The following is a 19562-nucleotide window of genomic DNA, read 5'->3' as shown; positions in this document are numbered from 1 at the left end:
GTTTGTTTTTGCCATTGGGTATTTAGTCCTGGTAAATTCCTATTAAATTTGTGGGCCATTATGCTAGTCATCTATATTTATCTGGGACTATTTGTTATTTACTTAAAAGGAAGGATCTTTACTTAACTTGTTTCATTCTGTATAATCTTACAAAGACTGTATAAAGTTTTTAATTATATTTGTTGTTGGTGGCTATTGGAAGGCTGGTTTGTAAAAGATTTTGTGCAACTGTTTTTGGAGATATATGTAATAAAATTTTGTGAACTAAAAGCCTGTGTTTGCGTTTTCTTGTGACTCGCGTCCCAGACTTGATCTAAAAGTTGATATTTCAGATACATCCGTGTTCCTAAATGGCTAAAACTGTCACTCAGTTTCAGCTACAGGTTACCTACCAAACGGCTTACAGGCGCTAAAAAAATTTGATTCTCAGTGTTTCACATAAATATTGATCAAAGTTGAGAATTTTAAATGCTGTCATCATCTGCTGATTAAAATTTATAATCTTACATTTGGCGCAATTAACCAAGTACTAAGGTTAGAAACTTTGTAATGTGGCATGGTCTCTTGACCTTCATTTCTTACATATTCTGTCCTCACAATCATACTCTGCACATCAAGACGCTTCATTCGAATCTAAACTCGACAAGGTAGAGTCAATTTTGTATGAATTCATGTTAGCGATATGCAAATCTGGTAAGTAAATCGCAAGTGCACACTGGGGTTGAAAAGGTCGAGGATGGCGTACACAACATGACGGCCACAGGAATTTTCCTTCTAAAGAGGAAACCAGCCCTCTGGGAAGACTGACCCTTGAGAGGGCTGGGTCATCAACATACCTACTTTGGCCGAAGCGACCGCCCAGAGAGAAGACAGTTTTTGCCAGAGTGAAGGGATAACGACCCCCATGTTCAACTTAAAAGCAAATTCCGCTACATTGTGTGGGAGCGCCCAGAAGACACATTTTTTTCACAGACCGAGTGCGTAGTTACAGAGTTCTCACAGGAGGACAGTATACGCCTAACAGAGATGCTACAGATTTCCGCATTGGTCGACTCAAACGAAACGTCATTCTCCCACTTAAAGGAGCAACGCTGATTGGCGGATTATTTCCGACGCAAACAGACAGAGGAGTGAGGGAAGACAGCGAATGATATACCGTTGCAACTTTTCCAGGGAAAGGGGCAGTTCTGTTGTCGCTCTTGGAGCGGGACCACATGACAAGAGCGAGTGCGCTCGTACGTGTACACAAAGAGCAAGGAACAAAGTCTCTCCTCAGTATTTCACTGGGAGAGCAGCTCTGTCGTTAGCGAATCGGAGTGACGCTCTATATTGAGTCGCTCGCGATTAAGCGTTGTCCACTGTGTTGGCTACCACACTTATTGGGCGGTGTGAACACGGACAGAGTATTAGTTAAACGCCTGCGAGCGAGTATTCAGTGGCATCGCGTTGGACTGGTTATTTGACCGGTAAACCACGCTAATAGTTAGACTAGGGGCGGATAGAAGTCCTTGACTTCATCAAGGTGTAGGGAGAGTTTGTTTGGCGAAGGTCAATCCAGATAGAAAGAGATAGTTGTGTTATCTGTTAGCAGCGAGCGACACAGGCAGCAGTCATCGCAGCTCACGGTATTGTGCGCTACAACGCATGCAAGCCCCATCTGTCCTCCATAACAGTACACTCCATTATATTTCTCACGCGACAGCCTTGACCATACCTAGAAAAGTTATTCAAGTTGAGTAGGCGCGGCTCTCAGCCATTCTGCCGAGTAAATAACATTCTTAAAGAAAAGGGAGAAAAGAACCTTTCCATGCTTTATAAAATAATAGCATTCCTATCCATAAGAGGCAATCTACTGTTCCGAAAAGAACTCGGAAATTTTTTTGTAAGAAAATGTTTCACTTGATTTCTCAGAATTTTTTTGCAATAAATAATATTTTTCGTTTGTTTAATGTTTTTCTCACAACAACTAGCAATACTCCAGTAATCAAGTATTCCACTAGTTACGTAAGAATATAGAATATTTTTTGTCTGTTGCTTGCAGTGGCCGACTCCAGAAGAAATTTGTTGCTGAATGTTTTTCAAGCATATCTTGTTGGTAGAATAGTAGCGTCTGTCTGACTTCTGTAGTAGTGTGAGCAGAAAATTGTTTCTTGCAGGAACCGCAGGCTACTTGTTGGGTCAATCCATTGCGCAACTTGACAAAATAAAACCCACACACTCACAGAACTTTGTCTATTTCTTGACATAGGATAACGTACGGCACACAAATTACTTAGAGTGTATTCATCCAATATAATCAATGAGAGCATTTAGCTACTTCCAAAAATGTTACACAGAATTTCAAAACTTTTAGATACTTTCTCTCACTGACACCCTCCTCAAAACAAAAAAGTTTAGCTGTTCATGGAGTAAAACGTCAGTATCTAGCACGACGTTTTAAATTATTACTTCCTTACTACTTCTTCCGTATCCGGATGCACCAATTATATCTTCCCTTCCCAGTACTTAGCAACGTAGTTTGCTTTGTCATTGACTTTCAAAATATCATCTTTAGTGCATGTTATAGACATATCTGGGCAAATCAGTAGGTGGTCCAAGTCCTGTATTGCTCCGCATTCACACCTATCGCTATCACTGTAACCCCATTTAAATTGGTTTGATTTGCACCCAGTTACTCCAGTGCGCAGCCAGTTTAATGACCTCCAAGTTGTAAAAGGTAGTTGAAATTCTACAGATCCCTCCTCAAGTAGTTCCATTGTGGAGTGTGGCACCATTTCTTCCCAGAGAGATAGCCGCCTTACGACGGGCTTGGTGGCAAGCTCTTCAGTAGTTTCAATGAAACTCCTGCGGGATTTCAGCCGGACACGTTGTTTTCGGTGCATATGCATTAGGTGTCGAGGATCATTCTTTTGTTTTGATCTTTCGATCTCGGCGGCTACTTGTCTGCGGATAGTAGGTGGTGCTATGCCTATGATGGGATAAATGATGTCTGTGGGAGTTGGTTTGAGGCATCCTGTGGCAATATGTACAGTTTCGTTTACGGCGACGTCAACTTGCTTTGTGTGAGCAGAGTTCCTCCAAACTGGCGCCGCGTATTCCGCTGCTGAGATACTCAGCCCCAGACCCGTGGTGCGCAAAACATGTGGTTGAGCTCCCCACGATGAACCTGTTAGCTTCCGCAGTATGTTGTTCCTGGTACAGACCTTTTTTTTAGTGTTGTGACAGTGCTGCTTAAAAGTAAGTGCTCTGTCCAGTGTTACTCCCAGGTATTTTGGGCTGTTTGTATGTTTCAGCTCTTCCCCTTGCCACATGACTCGGAGTTTCCGTTTGGCTTGTTTGTTCCTAAGATGGAAGGCGGATACTTGAGATTTACTAGGGTTTGGTTTGAGATTATTGCCGTCGTAATAGGTAGCAAGTTCTGTTAAGGCTCCTGTGAGATTCTCCTCCACTTGTTCAAAGGTTTTGTCCTGAGTGGCCACTGCTGCATCATCAGCATATATGAACATTCGTGTCTGGTGGCTGATGGGAAGATCATTGGTATAGATGTTAAATAATATTGGAGCCAAGACACTACCCTGTGCAAGTCCATTTTTCTGTGTCCTCCATCGGCTGTTTTTAGATTGTAAGGTTACATAGTAGCGTCTGTTCTGTAGCATGCATTGCACGAACATAGAAAGGGTGTAGTCCTTAGTGACATTATACACTTTCTGGGTAAGCAACTTATGGTTAACTGTGTCATATGCAGCACTGAGATCCAGGAATGCGACCCCAGTTACTTCTCCTCTCTGATAGCCGTCTTCGATGTACTGTGTGAGATTAAGGATTTGCCCACAGCATGATTTTCCTGGTCGAAATCCAGCTTGTTCGTTAATGAGGGCTTTGTCCACATAATCAGCTATGCGTTTGAGGATCATTCGCTCCAGCACTTTAAATAAATGACAAAGCAGAATGGCAACGGATTTTGGAGACTGTATCCCCACACACCGGTGATCCGCATGCACCACTGAATACACCTGCAAAATTATGTCATTGTACGACACATATTTTGGGGGAAATGACGTCATGATCTTCGAGATTCATGAAAAATTACAGTTTTCAACTTTTGTTTCAAGAGAACTCACAACATGAAAACTTACAAACACATTCAAGAAACACACACACTGACAACACCACACAGAAGAGAACCAGATGGTAGACCATGACCTACACACATAAACTAACACGCAGAGTTGCAAACATCTTAACGAGACAGGGCTTCAAAATAGCATATAAACGTGGGCAAATCCTGCAATCACACCTAAGGCAGCCAGCTACCAAGAGGGACAAATTCCAACAATCAGTAATACATAAACTTGAATGTCAAAGTTGTGATGCAGTATACATATGCATGACATGCAGGAATTTTGAAACACGATACAAAGAACGTATTAGATGTTGGAAGTATGAAACAAACCATTCCACATTTGCAGAACATTTAAAACACCATAACCATCATCCTACAAACATGGAACAAGAAATGAAAATAATGAGAATAAGCAACCATGACAAAGATCTTATACAGACACAAGAAAACTTCCACATCCAGAAAGCCATAGCAGAAAACAAATATGTGACAAATGAACAAACACACACCAACACAGGGTCCCTACTACACTTAATAAAGGAAATGATAAGATAAAACAAAAAAACTCTTCCCCCTTCACCTTCTGCACACACACACACACACACACACACACACACACACACACACACACACACACACACATCACAAAAAATTGTATCACACCAAAACACACACACACACACACACATATATATATATATACAGCACAAAAATTATATCACACCTAAACACACACACACACACACACACACACACAAACGCACACACAAATGCATATACGAAATGAATCACAGATACTTCAATAATTACACTCGAAAGTTTGGCAATAACGTTCGATCATTGGCAAAAACATTTGACAGTCGGCAAAAGAAACCAAAATATTACATTGAAACAAGCTTTCAGTTCATAGTGCTGTGGAATGTGGGAAAAAACCGCAAATTGGCATTCATAAGAAGAAGAACAACTCCAAAAATGCAACAGGAGCGTAATATGTTAGAAATTGTCCACGCAACCTGTAAGTACAGTTCAAAACATTACTACTTAATAGGAAATACCAACCACCAGAACAGTTTATTAACCTGTAGGTACAGTGACAAAAACGTAAATTAAATAGCAAACATATGTACATATTCCAGGCCACTGATGATGCCTTGCAGAAAATAAAGGCGAAACGTGTATGGCACTAAAATTGTGTTTTATTCAGTTACTGTCAGACGGTCCATAAGTAAAAATTATCAATATACACTAAAAATTATAGTGTCTGCAATCATAAAGATTTTACATGCTTAACGTAAAGTATTTATCACATTTGTAAATTAATATGACGTTTGAAGCTGTTTCATATATGGGTGTCCTTTCACACATGGGAGTTCGACTCTTGGAAGAATCGGTGGTGGGATTTGTACTAACTAGGACAACATTTCATACTGAAGTCAGTTATCACACAGACGCCTCTTTCGCGCTCCCACATTTGGTGGAGTGGTTTTGCGTGTAATGTCGTATGCTCTCTCAGCCGTGCCACTCGATTGTGGTATCGTGTCGCGGGGAGCAACCTGCACTGTCAAACGGTTTCGCTGCGCAGTGCTGCAGGCTAAGCTAAGCTACGCTACGCCAGGCGCGGCCCGAGCTAACAGGTGGCTGCACAATTATGGCACACCACTCGACCCCGCTCGCGCTCGCTATCGACCTGCGCAAGTGTCTGGCTCCACAACATGGCCGACGCTCTTCCGCTAACGGAGCCGGGATCGCCCCTGCTTCTGCTTCTGCTCTGCCTCCTGGGGACGATCAGTTGGTAGCAGGACGAGCTCTGCATCTTGGCCTACATCAACGTTCTTCAAACCCCTTTGGAATGGGTACTTCCCATTGCAGAGTTCTGACATCATCGGTGTGAGTGCGATCTGTAGCATTATCGAGTCTCGAGGCGTGAGGTATCGCAACTGTAATCGCTTTTAAAAGATTGTTAAAAGTATGGCTATTGTAATAATTCTTATTATTGTTATTGTTACTACGTAATTTACTATTACCCAACTAACAGTAGTGTTGCTGTAATTATTATTATTATTGTCACTGTTATTTTTATTATGATATTGTTTACGATTATCCGTTAGTGCCGTCGCATCACGCCCTAGTATTACCATGAATAATGTATGCCACCTGTTAATGTACCAGGGCCCACCTCGTAAAGTTGGACCTACTGAGCGATACCAGATATTCGGATAATACCTGTTAGTGTATCTAAATGAATAAGGATGACATTAAAAGTAATATTTACCGGTATATTTGAGGACAATTCTGTGATCCATCTTGGCGAAAACTTCAGTCACGAAGTTGCAGAATGATACTTGTTTCACGGACTTGAGCAATCGTTTTGAATGCGCAGCAAAGCAAGGTGAGACAGTCTGGTTTGTGGATGTGTATTTCTAAGGTAAATTTTGATTCTCTTCAACGCCGAAATGATCTTTCTGCCGAAACACTGATTTGTTAAAATTAATTTCATTATTTGATCATTGACATCAACGAATCTCAAAAATCTCCCACCTTCACCAGTAGGTAACAAGTATCGTAAAACAGTTGAATGAGACAGGCTTCAAAGATCTAACGTTACATCCCAATAACAGTAACAAATGGTGTTCCTTTTAGTTCGTTCGGAACTTCTGTACGAATGACTTCAGTACTGGAATCGATGAGGTCATCCTATATGTCACTTGAGATGAAAAACTGTTGAAGCCTGCAAGTAATTTGAGAAACTTTCACTATTTTGTGCCATTAGCTACAATGTTGTTGTTGTTGTTGTGGTCTTCAGACCAGAGACTGGTCCGATGGAGCTCTCCATGCTAGTCTATACTGTGCAACCTTCTTCATCTTCAAGTACCTAATGCAACCTACATCTTTCTGAATCTGCTTAGTGTATCCATCTCTTGGTCTCCCTCTACGATTTTTACACGCTACCGTCCAATACTAAATTGGTGATCCCTTGATGCCTCAGAACTTGTCCTAACAACCGATCCCTTCTTCTAGTCAAGTTGTGCCACAAACTCCTCTTCTCCCCAATTCTATTCAATATTTCCTTATTAGTTATGTGATCTATCCATCTAATCTTCAGCATTCTTCTGTAGCACCACATTTCGAAAGCTTCTATTCTCTTCTTGTCCAAACTATTTATCGCTCATGTTTCACTTCAAATGGCTCTGAGCACTATGGGACTCAACTGCTGAGGTCATTAGTCCCCTAGAACTTAGAACTAGTTAAACCTAACTAACCTAAGGACATCACAAACATCCATGCCCGAGGCAAGATTCGAACCTGCGACCGTAGCGGTCTTGCGGTTCCAGACTGCAGCGCCTTTAACCGCACGGCCACTTCGGCCGGCCATGTTTCACTTCCATACATAGCTACACTCCATACAAATCTATACTCGATGTTAACAAATTTCTCTTCTCCAGAAACACTTTCCTTGCCATTTCCAGTCTACGTTTTATATCCTCTCTACTTCGAGCTCATCAGTTATTTTGCCTCCCAAATAGCAAAACTCCTTCACTACTTTAAGTGTCTCATTTCCTAATATAATTCCCTCAGCATCACCCGACTTAATTAGACTACACCATTATCCTCGGTTTGCTTTTGTAGATGTTCATCTTATATCTTGTTTTCAATACACTGTCCATTCCGCTCAACTGCTCTTCCAAGTCCTTTGCTGTCTCTAACAGAATTACAATGTCATCGGCGAACCTCAAAGTTTTTATTTCTTCTCCATGGATTTTAATACCTACTCCGAATTTTTCTTTTGTTTACTTTACTGCTAGCTCAATCTACAGATTGAATAACATCGGGGAGACGCTACAACCCTGTCTCACTCCCTTCCCAACCACTGCTTCCCTTTCATGTCCCTCGACTCTTATAACTGCCATCTGGTTTCTGTACAAATTGTAAATAGCCTTTCGCTCCCTGTATTTTACCCCTGCCACCTTCAGAATTTGAAAGAGAGTATTCCAGCCAACATTGTCAAAAACTTTCTCTAAGTCTACAAATGCTAGAAACGTAGGTTTGCCTTTACTTAATCTTTCTTCTAAGATAAGTTGTAGGTAGTAATAGTCCAACGTAATTGCCCCAATTATCACCGTTCCATCGTGTCCTCTGAAAGAAAGTTCTTGCGCAGCCAGGTAACATGTGACATCAGTTAAACAGCTCACAATAGTTCTGTTTTTCTTCACTTGTTCGTTATGCTCCTGAACTTTTAACCTCAAACCACTATTCAAACAAAAATCAATACTTCTCCTACCAAATTTAATGAGTGTCTATACAGACGTAATTTGGTCCTTGGAATATTCGTACGGTTTCCGTTAGTTGTTGAAACTGTTCGTGTCACACACGCAATTCTGTTTTCAACACTTAGGAGGAAAACAAAATATATGGCCAAAAGTGCAATTTTTGTGTATGTTTACAGCTACATAGCCTTGCTTAATAGTAGTGCTAAGATTCTTGGAAATGTCTGAAATAATTTTTAGTTGCTATATTTAAATGTGGAAGATTTGCTGTAGCCCATCTTTGTTTGGTCATGTCACTTTTCCTTTCAAAACTAAGTCCTCCAAATGGATGTTTCACAGACTTTCCAGCACATATTTACAATCTGATACGTTTTTATCTTTCGAAGAGCTCACTACGCCGTCTACATGGTGTATCATAATAAATGGCGTAAACACATACAGATGAAAATACACGATACTAGAAGCAAAAATGTCTAAGTAAACATAGTGTCGAAAATGCATACCTTAAGAGCTACGAGCAATTTTCATCTTCGGTACTGTGAAGCAAATTTCTTCTACTGCAAGTTCTTTGCTTTCCATCTTTTGGGAAGTAGTAATGTGGACCAAAAGAAGAAAAAAATGTCCAGTAAACATGTGCTCTAAAATGCATACCTGAAGACAGGCTCATCCAAGGCAGTGTAGTTCAGCGCCCCGTACACGACCATGTTTCGCTAGTGTCGGCATAGGAGAGAGAGAGAGAGAGAGAGAGAGAGACAGAGAGCTGTGGAGCGAGTGAGACCGCACAGCACTGCTCTGCGCTGGACTGTCCCGCGGTCTGATCCAACGAAACAACATATTCTATTTTAGAAATAGTTTTATGTAAGGGATATTGTGTCTCATTCTTACTGTTAGTAGTTACAAGTAAATATTTTTTTTATACTTCGTGCTACAGCTTTTTGTATCCCTTTTCAGAGTTTAAAAATCGGATCCTTAGTCTGCTCTTTTGTACGTAATAATTTTAACTGACCAAGTTTGAAAACTTATTAAAAATAGAATTAAGATTATAAAGCTCTTTAATTCTTACAGTCAACATTGTTAAAGAAGACAATTAACATTTTACACGTTTTTCTTTTTCGAGGAAACGATTTTGTCTAGGTTTGCTACAACATTCCGTGAGACTGCTAACCTCAAAGAATTAGTCAAATTTTTATCGCCAAGTAATGAACGGTTCTTAGTTTTAGCAAGCTTTAAAAGAGAGGAAAAGCGCTCATAAATATACGTAGAACCAAACATAGAGAGAAATTTGGCCACGTGCTTGTGCAAAAGAGGATATTGCTTTCGTGGAAGACATCTATAAAAGTCATCCAAAGTTTTACACATAAAAAAGCGGTTCTTCAGGCGGATATCGCACTACAGGTCAATCAGCTCTAGTTGAAGCACTTGTGAGACGCCCTCTGCCCGAAGGGAAAACGGGCGAACAAATATATATAAGGCCGGGTGAAGCTCACTTATCTCCAAAAATCTATTTTCAAACTGTTCTTCTAATTCGCAAATGATTTCAACATAATCTCAGAAATCCACATCTTCTTTAACACTGTCTAGTGCAGGAAAGTGTCCATAGTTCTTCTCGCGCAACTGTTTTCCCCACAAAATAATTTTTTTTAAATGCTTGAATCGTCTGCACTAAATCAGCAACAGAGTGATTTTCGCCTTGGAGTGAAATGTTCAAAATATTTAAAAGACCAGCAAGGTCACTCAAAAAAGCCAAATTCGTCACCCACTTAGGATAAAAAAAATGTTCAAATGTGTGTAAAATCTTATGGGACTTAACTGCTGACGTCATCAGTCCCTAAGCTTTTACACTACTTAACCTAAATTATCCTAAGGACAATCACACACACCCATGCGCTAGGGAGGACTCGAAGCTCCGCCGGGATCAGCCGCACAGTCCACGACTACGGCGCCCTAGACCTCTCGGCTAATCCCGCACGGCACTTAGGATCACAAAGTAATTCTTCTAGACGTCCTTTCACTAAAAAAGATATTTATTTCACCCCTCAAGGAGAAAAACCGATGAAGCACCTTTCCTCTGCTCAGCCAACTTACTTCGCTGTGGTAGGGGACGTCCGGGTATTCCACTTCGATATCAGCCAGAAATTCTTTAAATTGGAGATGTGTGAGTCCATGCGATCGAAGATAATTAACCGTTCGAAGAACTGTGTCCGTAACATTTTCTATGTTGACAGTTTTCGCACAAAGTGCCTCCTGGTATGTCAGACAATGAACTGCCCCTAATAAGGAACAGCCGACTTCAGCCATTTTTGACCTGACGTGACCCAGGAATCCAGTGCGTATCCCTCGTAGCGCAGGGGCTCCATCCGTTGTTACAATGGTCAGGCGTTCTCATTTTAAACCCATTGACTTTAACACGTTTTCCACGGTTAGAAAAACATCCAAACCCGTGGTTGTGTCTTATAATGGTATAAGGTCGAGAGGCGCGGCGGGCGGTCGGGCGGTCCGCACGGCCAGCTAACCGATATGGCTCGGCCACTGGGACAACATACGAATTCGCCCGGGTCGCTGGCCGCGGGCGATCGCGGGTGCTAGCGCCCCAGGGGCACAGTTTGGACGAGCCTGCCTTAAGAGCTAAGAGCACTGGTTGATCTTCGGTACTTTGGAACAAAACTCTTCTAATGAACAAGTGCTGTAACTTTTAAGGTATGCATTTTAGAGTACATGTTTACTGGACTTTTTTTTCTCGTTTTGGTCCATATTATCACTTCCCAAAATATGAAAAGCAAAGAGCTTGCATTAGAAGAGATTTGCTTCACTGTATCGATGGTGAAAAATTGCTCGTAGCTCTTACGGTATGCAGTTTCGACCCTACGTTTACTCAGAGTTTTTTGCTTCTAGTATCGTGTACTTTCAACTGTATGCATTTACACCATTAATTATGATACATCCTGTATATTGCTTCAGCAACCCAACCATACTTACGCAGAAACAAATTTAAAATCATTAAAAATATACCCGTTCACTACAACTGAATAAATAACAATATGCACTAAAGCACAATGAGATGCTAGAAATGTACCCCCTTCATACCGGAGCAGTTTCAGCACTGTGACGCGTGAAAGTATAACATACGTGTCTTCAGAAGAGCTAATGATTCGTAGGCGCTACACGATTATCAACGGCCTTTACCAGTTGCACACCCTTCTTTCTCTTTGTACAGTGGAAGTGAGAGACGGTAAGGACCTTGCAATGGGATGCGCGCGCATCGTTGATAGCTGGTGCCGGGAAGTTACAGGAGTATTGCATGTAGCGGACCAGCCCCTGTGGCCTTCAGAACTGGCGCCTGTCACGTTCATAGCCGATAATGTTAAGTGCCCCAGGTTAACAGCACGCTGTACAAACTGAAATTGCAGAAAAAATTTATACCAAGAAATTTTAAATATAAATAACTGCGACTCATCCTTAACTGTAATCGGCGATTACAGCAGTTACTAGCATGCATCGCACCTGGTATTATGAACACTGAATAAATTTTCAACTGTCAAGACCGCACATTTGCACGTGATTTCAGAGACTTTTTAAAACTGTTGAATATTGACTCGGCTTATAAGTAATGATAATAAGTTAGGCACATGTAATTATATGAAGTTGTAGTTCCATGTCTTAATTTAATGTGAGGTGAAATATCGACACGTACTACCACTGGATCATCTGATTTACTTCTGTGTCGCTAACAATGTTTAGGCTGGGATGTGTCAGTTTTAAAATGGTGACGAATGTGAGCAATCGTAATCGGCGCAATAACGCGTGTGCACATAACTGTTATTTTAAAACCGATGTGCCGACTTCTACAATAGCTGACGATACCAACATGGACATACATTGTATGGAACCACTTGATGTACTGAAGGAGAAGATTGTGTAATGATGTAAACAAAGGAATGTCGTTATTCCATGTATTGCAAATCTTGGATACAATTATGTGTGCTGTCATGCTAGTTCCTGCATCGTAGCATATTCGGTCACTTCTTTTGCAGAACGGAAGATGGAAGCAGAGAACTGCTGAAACAGGTGATCTGTACGAATAAACGATTTTAGAGAACTTGGCAGCTGAAATTTTTTTTTAGTGTTCACTTCGCATTGTACCAATTACTAGGGTTTCTCTCGTTCCATTCGCTTACGAAATCCGGGAAGATGGATTACTTAAACATCTCTGTGCGCTATAACTGTGCTAATCTTTTTCTTGCGATAGCTAACGGTAGCCATACGTAAGGAATTGTGGAATATTTCTAAACTCCTCATGTAAAGGTGTCTAGTGAGACTTCTTAAATAGGCTTTAGGAAGATAGCTGCCATCTCTCTTCAGATGTCTGCCAGTTCAGTTTCTCCGGGACTCCCGGGAGTCAAATAACTCAGTCATCACTTAACACCTGCGGGCCTAGATGCCGTGGTCCGTACATAAGTCTCTCCCCCGACGTTTCGCCTTCGACTGCTCAAGGCATCCTCCGAGGGCAATCGGCGAACTGCAACGAGAGCGCGAGTGACCGCCGTATATATAAGCCATCCATAGAGCGTCGCTATCAATCACGTGACGTCGGCTGTGCTATGATCTCTGATATTGCCAACTTTCTCAATTGAAATTAATCGATTGTCACGCTGAGGCTGCAATGTTGACATCCATATCTTATCCAGCTTAATGCTTCATCTTTTCTATTAAAATTATTGCAGTGTTTGGCAAGCTCAATGGCCTCTCTGTACATTCGCGCATAATAATGCGACGACTTTGCTATGACGGTCGTCTCACTAAACTTTATTTCATGATCACCTTCCTGAAACACATGTTCTGCTACAGCCGGTTTATCAGTATGTCCGAGGCGGCAGTTCCTTTTATGTTCATCCAGACGGGTGTTGACGCTTCTTTTTGTTGTGCTTATGCAGACCTTTTCAAAACTGCACGGAATTTCATAGACACCTGGTGTAGCTAGAGGATGTCGTTTATCTTCTGCGTATCTTAAACATTCTTTTATTTTCGTGGTGGGTCTGAAAACAGTTTCCACATCGTACTTGCTTAAAATTCTGAATGGTAAGAAGACTTTCCCCTTGGTTTGGTGTCGATTCTCGTCCGTCCTGGTTGTCAGTCTAGGGTGTAGTGCACGATCTATCTCTCTGTTGGAATACCCATTTTCCTTGAAGGTCGCTCTAAGGTGTTCAATCTCATCATCTAAACGAGCTGGTTCACATTTTTTGTGCTCCATGTCTATTAATGTTTTAATCACCCCTCTTTTATGTTTTGGGTGGTGGTTAGCATCTTTCTGCAGATAACGATCAGTGTGTGTGTGTGTGTGTGTGTGTGTCTTTTCTGAAACCCTTATGACCCAATGATCCGTCCTCTCGTTCAATTACAGTCACATCTAAGAAGTTCAGGAGAGCATCTATTTCCTTTTCCATTGTGAATTGAATTCTTGGATTAATACTATTCAGATGTAACAGGAAGGCATCCAGTTCCTCTTCCCCATGAGTCCATGTAACAAATGTATCGTCTACATAACGATACCATCTGGCTGGTCTTTTTCTATCTGTTTGCAGCGCCCGTTGTTCAAGTTCTCCGTGAACAAGTTTGCCACAGCTGGACTAAGAGGACTTCCCATAGCAAACCCCGTCAATCTGTTCTGCCTTCCGCAGTCGAAGGCGAAACGTCAGGGAAGAATCTTATGTACGGCATCTCAGCCCGGAAGTGTTAAGTGATGACAACACCTGCCGTGAAAGCCTTCATTCTATGATCAAATAAATCAGTGATCAACCATCCTTTGCCATTTCGTATATACATTCAGTATCAGCTGTTGCATCACCGAATTTTTCAGCCGTCTAAACAGGTCATGGAAGACAGAAAGCCTATTAGAAACCGTTCAAAATAACTGAAGATGCACTGTGCATATGTAGTGGAGAAGACCAAACTACTGACCAACTGCTTGTCGACTGCAGCAGTTTAACGACAGAGAGGATATTATCAGGCAGCAAACAACTGAAAAAGGAGGACGATGGCCCATCAATATATCTGCTTTAGTTTGCAGATTCACAACAGATTTTTACAACTTTTGTAGCTCGATAACATTCGCAGTTGTAGTTTCATATACGTCTTGAAACACTTGAATGTATGCTAGAAATATGACAGGTTTATATTCATACCTCATACAGCCATTTCAGTCTGGAACCGCGCGGCCGCTACGGTCGCAGGTTCGAATCCTGCCTCGGGCATGGATGTTAGTTAGGTTTAAGTAGTTCTAAGTTCTAGGGGACTGATGGCCTCAGATGTTAAGTCCCGTAGTGCTCAGAGCCATTTGAACCATTTTGAGCCATACAGCCATTGATTCAGTTGTCAGATTGTTCAAAGCGCCCTTAGCAATACCTCAGTAGTCATTTAATATATGAATATCTTCAAGAAGCAGATCTGCACTTGTACATACCAGTGTTAATTGTTAAGTTTTGAGACATTCCAATTTTGTATTTGGAGAGTAAGGCAGCTGATATAAACACGCGAGTTGCGTAACCCTTATTGATCACAAATTCTACAGATATCATTTTATGTTAACTTTCAAACACTTAATGTTACATGGTAATGGGTATGCTTAATAAATAAATAGATAGCCTCTGTTAGTCCTCACATTTCAGCAGTGCTCTAACACGGGTGGCACGAATGATTCATAAGCAACGCTCTTTGTAGACTGATTGCATTTTGTTAGTACTCTACAAATGAACCATGTGCTTTACCTAAGACTGGGCCTAAGAGGTCGCTGGATTTTATATCCATGGTAAATATTACTATTCGACTTATTATAACATTGACCCATTGATATGTCCTTATAGGGTACTAAGTTTTTTGTCTTGTGAAGTACACAGTTTGACATTTCTGCATGTGGAAAGCAATTTGTCAATCTGGAGCACTTCGAAATCTTATCTTGATCTGGCTCAATATCTGTTGAGCCATTTTTCAGACAGAGCTCCATTAAGGACAACTGAACCATTTCCGAATAGTCCGAAGTTACTGTTACTTTGCCTCCCAGGTCAATGACATACAAAATATACAGTAAGTGTCTCAGAACACTTCCATGGGGTCCATGCAAAGCCACTTATGCAGGGAGTGGATAAAAATACGGAAACACCTAACATATCACCATGACTAACACGTTGTAGAGTAACACGTCGGCATTCGAAACAACTCGTAACGGATAAATATAGGTCCTGTATGGTTTTCAAGGGGATCTCTTACCCTTCTTGGCAACGGCCTTGCCGCAGTGGGTACACCGGTTCCCGTGGGATCACCGAAGTTAAGCATTGTCGGACGTGGCCGGCACTTGGATGGGTGACCATCCAGACCACCATGCGCTGTTGCCACTTTTCGGGGTGCACTGAGCCTCGTGTTGCCAATTTTTTTTTTTTATTTGGCCTTTGAGTGTGTACTCAATTTAGCCATCGGCAACACATAGTGACAATGTACACATAATTGAATAAACAAATACAGAAATGCATATTTACAAGAATAAAAAGCTTAACTGTTACACGTTTGTACATAATGTTTTAAAAATTGAATTGAATTGTAAAATAATTAAAAGTGCCTTGGCTTACAATTCACACCAATTCTGAAGTATCTTCATCAGCAAGACATATTTATAATTTACGTACACCATTAAAACCTACAGATTGGGACCAGTACTCTTGATGAAGTTAACTATCACTTTATATAGACGAACGTCTTTAGTACACAAAAGAGAAGAAGCTGATTGAGGAAGCAATGTCTTCAGAAAGGCCAACCGTTCACGGTCAAATTTGGGGACATAAATAAGATGTGGTTGACATCAGCTTCCGACTCCGGATCACACTCACATGCTGAGGAGCTAGTCCACCGAATAGTAGCGGATTCGGTCAAAAATACCATCATAACGACCGGGAGAGCGGTGTGCTGACCCCACGCCCCTCCTACTCGCACCCTCCACCGAGGATGACACGGCGGTCGGACGGTCCCGGTAGGCCACTCGTGGCCTGAAGACGGAGTGCTGCTTTTATACCCTTCTTGCCACAAAATAGCGGAAAGCGCAGATAACGATGATGGAGGAGGACTGCAATCACGCGTCCTTTTTTCCAAAGTACACCACAGAGGCTCAATAATATTGAGGTCTAATGACAGCGGTGACCTGGGGAGATGTGTCAATTCATCCTCGAGCTCACAAAATGAGTCCTGGCACAGTAACAGCCATATTTCATTCTCGGGACGTAAACTCTGCCAGGATCCGGACTCATGCGATCAAATAACTTTCTTCCTTTGCTCCACCGTACAGGTTTTATGGCTTTGTCACCACTTTTTCCTGTGACTGGCATCTGCAACACTGATGAATAGTTTTGGAATCCCAGCTCACCCAGAAATTTCCTACTTATGGAGCTCCCTTGGTGTTTTTTTGGTTCTGACAGCTCTCGCGTGTGCAACATTCGATTCTGCAGTGACTTTTGCGGTTGCGCTCTTCTTGTTTCTCAACACAATCGCCTTCAATGACTGTCTGTCACGATTACTCAACATACAGTTTCGTCCACGTTGTGAGTTCACGGATGATGTTTTTCAGCGTTCTTTGCATGCAGTGCATATTTTCGGTACGGTGCTTTTTGAAACACAAAACACTTCGGCTACCTTGGCGACGGAAGTATAAATAAAATGACGTGCGACTAGGGCTTCCCGTCGGATAGACCGTTCGCCGGGTGCAAGTCTTTCGATTTGACGCCACTTCGGCTATTTGCGTGTCGATGGGGATGAAATGATGATGATTAGGACAACACAACACCCAATCCCTGAGCTGAGAAAATCTTCGACCCTGCCGGGAATCGAACCCGGGCCCTTAGAATTGACTTATGTCGCGCTGACCACTCAGCTACGGGGGGCGGACTACGGAAGTATGTATCATACAAACACTAACAATTTTCTCACGTTCGAATTCACTTAGCTCCAGCATAATGCACTCACAACTACACGGAACACTGTTTTGACCACGACTGACGCTTGCAACATAATGAGGACATTGCACAGGTGCCGTTCGTGGTCAAATACAACAGCGCTAATTGCTCGCTTGGCTAGCATCTTCATTTATGTTCAAGCAAGTATTTCTCGTGGTGTTTCTATATTTTTGTTCTAGTGTTGTTTATTTATCGATGACACTTCATGCAGGATAACATACTGCGTCTTTTGTATGCAGAAATCCTTAATCCAGTCACAAATATAGCCTGATACCTCATACGATCGTACTTTTGATAGGAGGAGTGGCACCAAGAAATGCTGCATCTACCTGGCCACCTAGATTCATGGCGGTTATGACGTCATGTGAGAAAAGCGAGAGTTGGGTTTTGTTTGACTGTAGTTTTCGGAAGTTTTGCTTGTTAGCATGGAGTAACTCTTTCTGTTCGAGATATTCTGTAGTATTTTGTAATATTCACACATATCAATTTGAGTTACTACATTCTTCTTGAAGTGTGAGAGTAATTCACCTGCCTCATATACGAGGGCTGACTGAGAAGTAATGCCTCCACCTTCGTAACTCTTAAACAGTTGGCAGCATTGGTATGCGACGAGTACTGGCTTGTTCCGTAGCCTGTTCTCTACAGCTCCAGTTGGCGGGGAGCCTTAGCATTGAATATTTGTGTTGTTACAGTGTAAAGTATGGAGCCCTGCGCAGACGGTCGGTCAATGCGATTTAAGCAACGTGTATTCATTGAATTCTTGACAGCAGAAAGTATCACCACAAAGGAGATTCATCAGATAATGAAACGGCGGAGTCGTTCTTCCCAGTCTTAGAGGCAGCGCTGAAAGGCTTCACCATCAGCTGCAGTGGGAGTCAGCACCGATTCAAACATGCAAGGAGAGAAGTAGCGATGGCTGGTGGCAGGAATCCAATATTATCTGTACATAACACTTCTAAATTAACAGAAGGAAAAAAAAAAACTTTTCATAATGAAGTGGCTTCCTGTACTTTCTGTGCCTGCTGCATGAAATTACTACACTCCTGGAAATTGAAATAAGAACACCGTGAATTCATTGTTCCAGGAAGGGGAAACTTTATTGACACATTCCTGGGGTCAGATACATCACATGATCACACTGACAGAACCACAGGCACATAGACACAGGCAACAGAGCATGCACAATGTCGGCACTAGTACAGTGTATATCCACCTTTCGCAGCAATGCAGGCTGCTATTCTCCCATGGAGACGATCGTAGAGATGCTGGATGTAGTCCTGTGGAAAGGCTTGCCATGCCATTTCCACCTGGCGCCTCAGTTGGACCAGCGTTCGTGCTGGACGTGCAGACCGCGTGAGACGACGCTTCATCCAGTCCCAAACATGCTCAATGGGGGACAGATCCGGAGATCTTGCTGGCCAGGGTAGTTGACTTACACCTTCTAGAGCACGTTGGGTGGCACGGGATACATGCGGACGTGCATTGTCCTGTTGGAACAGCAAGTTCCCTTGCCGGTCTAGGAATGGTAGAACGATGGGTTCGATGACGTTTTGGATGTACCGTGCACTATTCAGTGTCCCCTCGACGATCACCAGTGGTGTTCGGCCAGTGTAGGAGATCGCTCCCCACACCATGATGCCGGGTGTTGGCCCTGTGTGCCTCGGTCGTATGCAGTCCTGATTGTGGCGCTCACCTGCACGGCGCCAAACACGCATACGACCATCATTGGCACCAAGGCAGAAGCGACTCTCATCGCTGAAGACGACACGTCTCCATTCGTCCCTCCATTCACGCCTGTCGCGACACCACTGGAGGCGGGCTGCACGATGTTGGGGCGTGAGCGGAAGACGGCCTAACTGTGTGCGGGACCATAGCCCAGCTTCATGGAGACGGTTGCGAATGGTCCTCGCCGATACCCCAGGAGCAACAGTGTCCCTAATTTGCTGGGAAGTGGCGGTGCGGTCCCCTACGGCACTGCGTAGGATCCTACGGTCTTGGCGTGCATCCGTGCGTCGCTGCGGTCCGGTCCCAGGTCGACGGGCACGTGCACCTTCCGCCGACCACTGGCGACAACATCGATGTACTGTGGAGACCTCACGCCCCACGTGTTGAGCAATTCGGCGGTACGTCCACCCGGCCTCCCGCATGCCCACTATATGCCCTCGCTCAAAGTCCGTCAACTGC

The 19562-nt window shown here is 42.7% G+C and overlaps 1 protein-coding gene and 1 pseudogene across 1 annotated transcript in view; one reads left to right on the top strand and one right to left on the bottom strand.

Moving 5' to 3' along the window:
• Nucleotides 1-19562, bottom strand: part of LOC126416252 (ankyrin repeat and IBR domain-containing protein 1-like) — a 567140-nt gene that overhangs the window by 508269 nt on the left and 39309 nt on the right. The gene's annotated exons all lie outside the window — the stretch shown is intronic.
• LOC126417378 (5S ribosomal RNA) lies at nt 15656-15773 on the top strand (annotated as a pseudogene).

The sequence above is a fragment of the Schistocerca serialis genome, chromosome 8, assembly GCF_023864345.2.
Source record: "Schistocerca serialis cubense isolate TAMUIC-IGC-003099 chromosome 8, iqSchSeri2.2, whole genome shotgun sequence".
Lineage (NCBI taxonomy): Eukaryota > Metazoa > Arthropoda > Insecta > Orthoptera > Acrididae > Schistocerca > Schistocerca serialis.
This window is presented reverse-complemented; position numbering and strand designations above follow the sequence as displayed.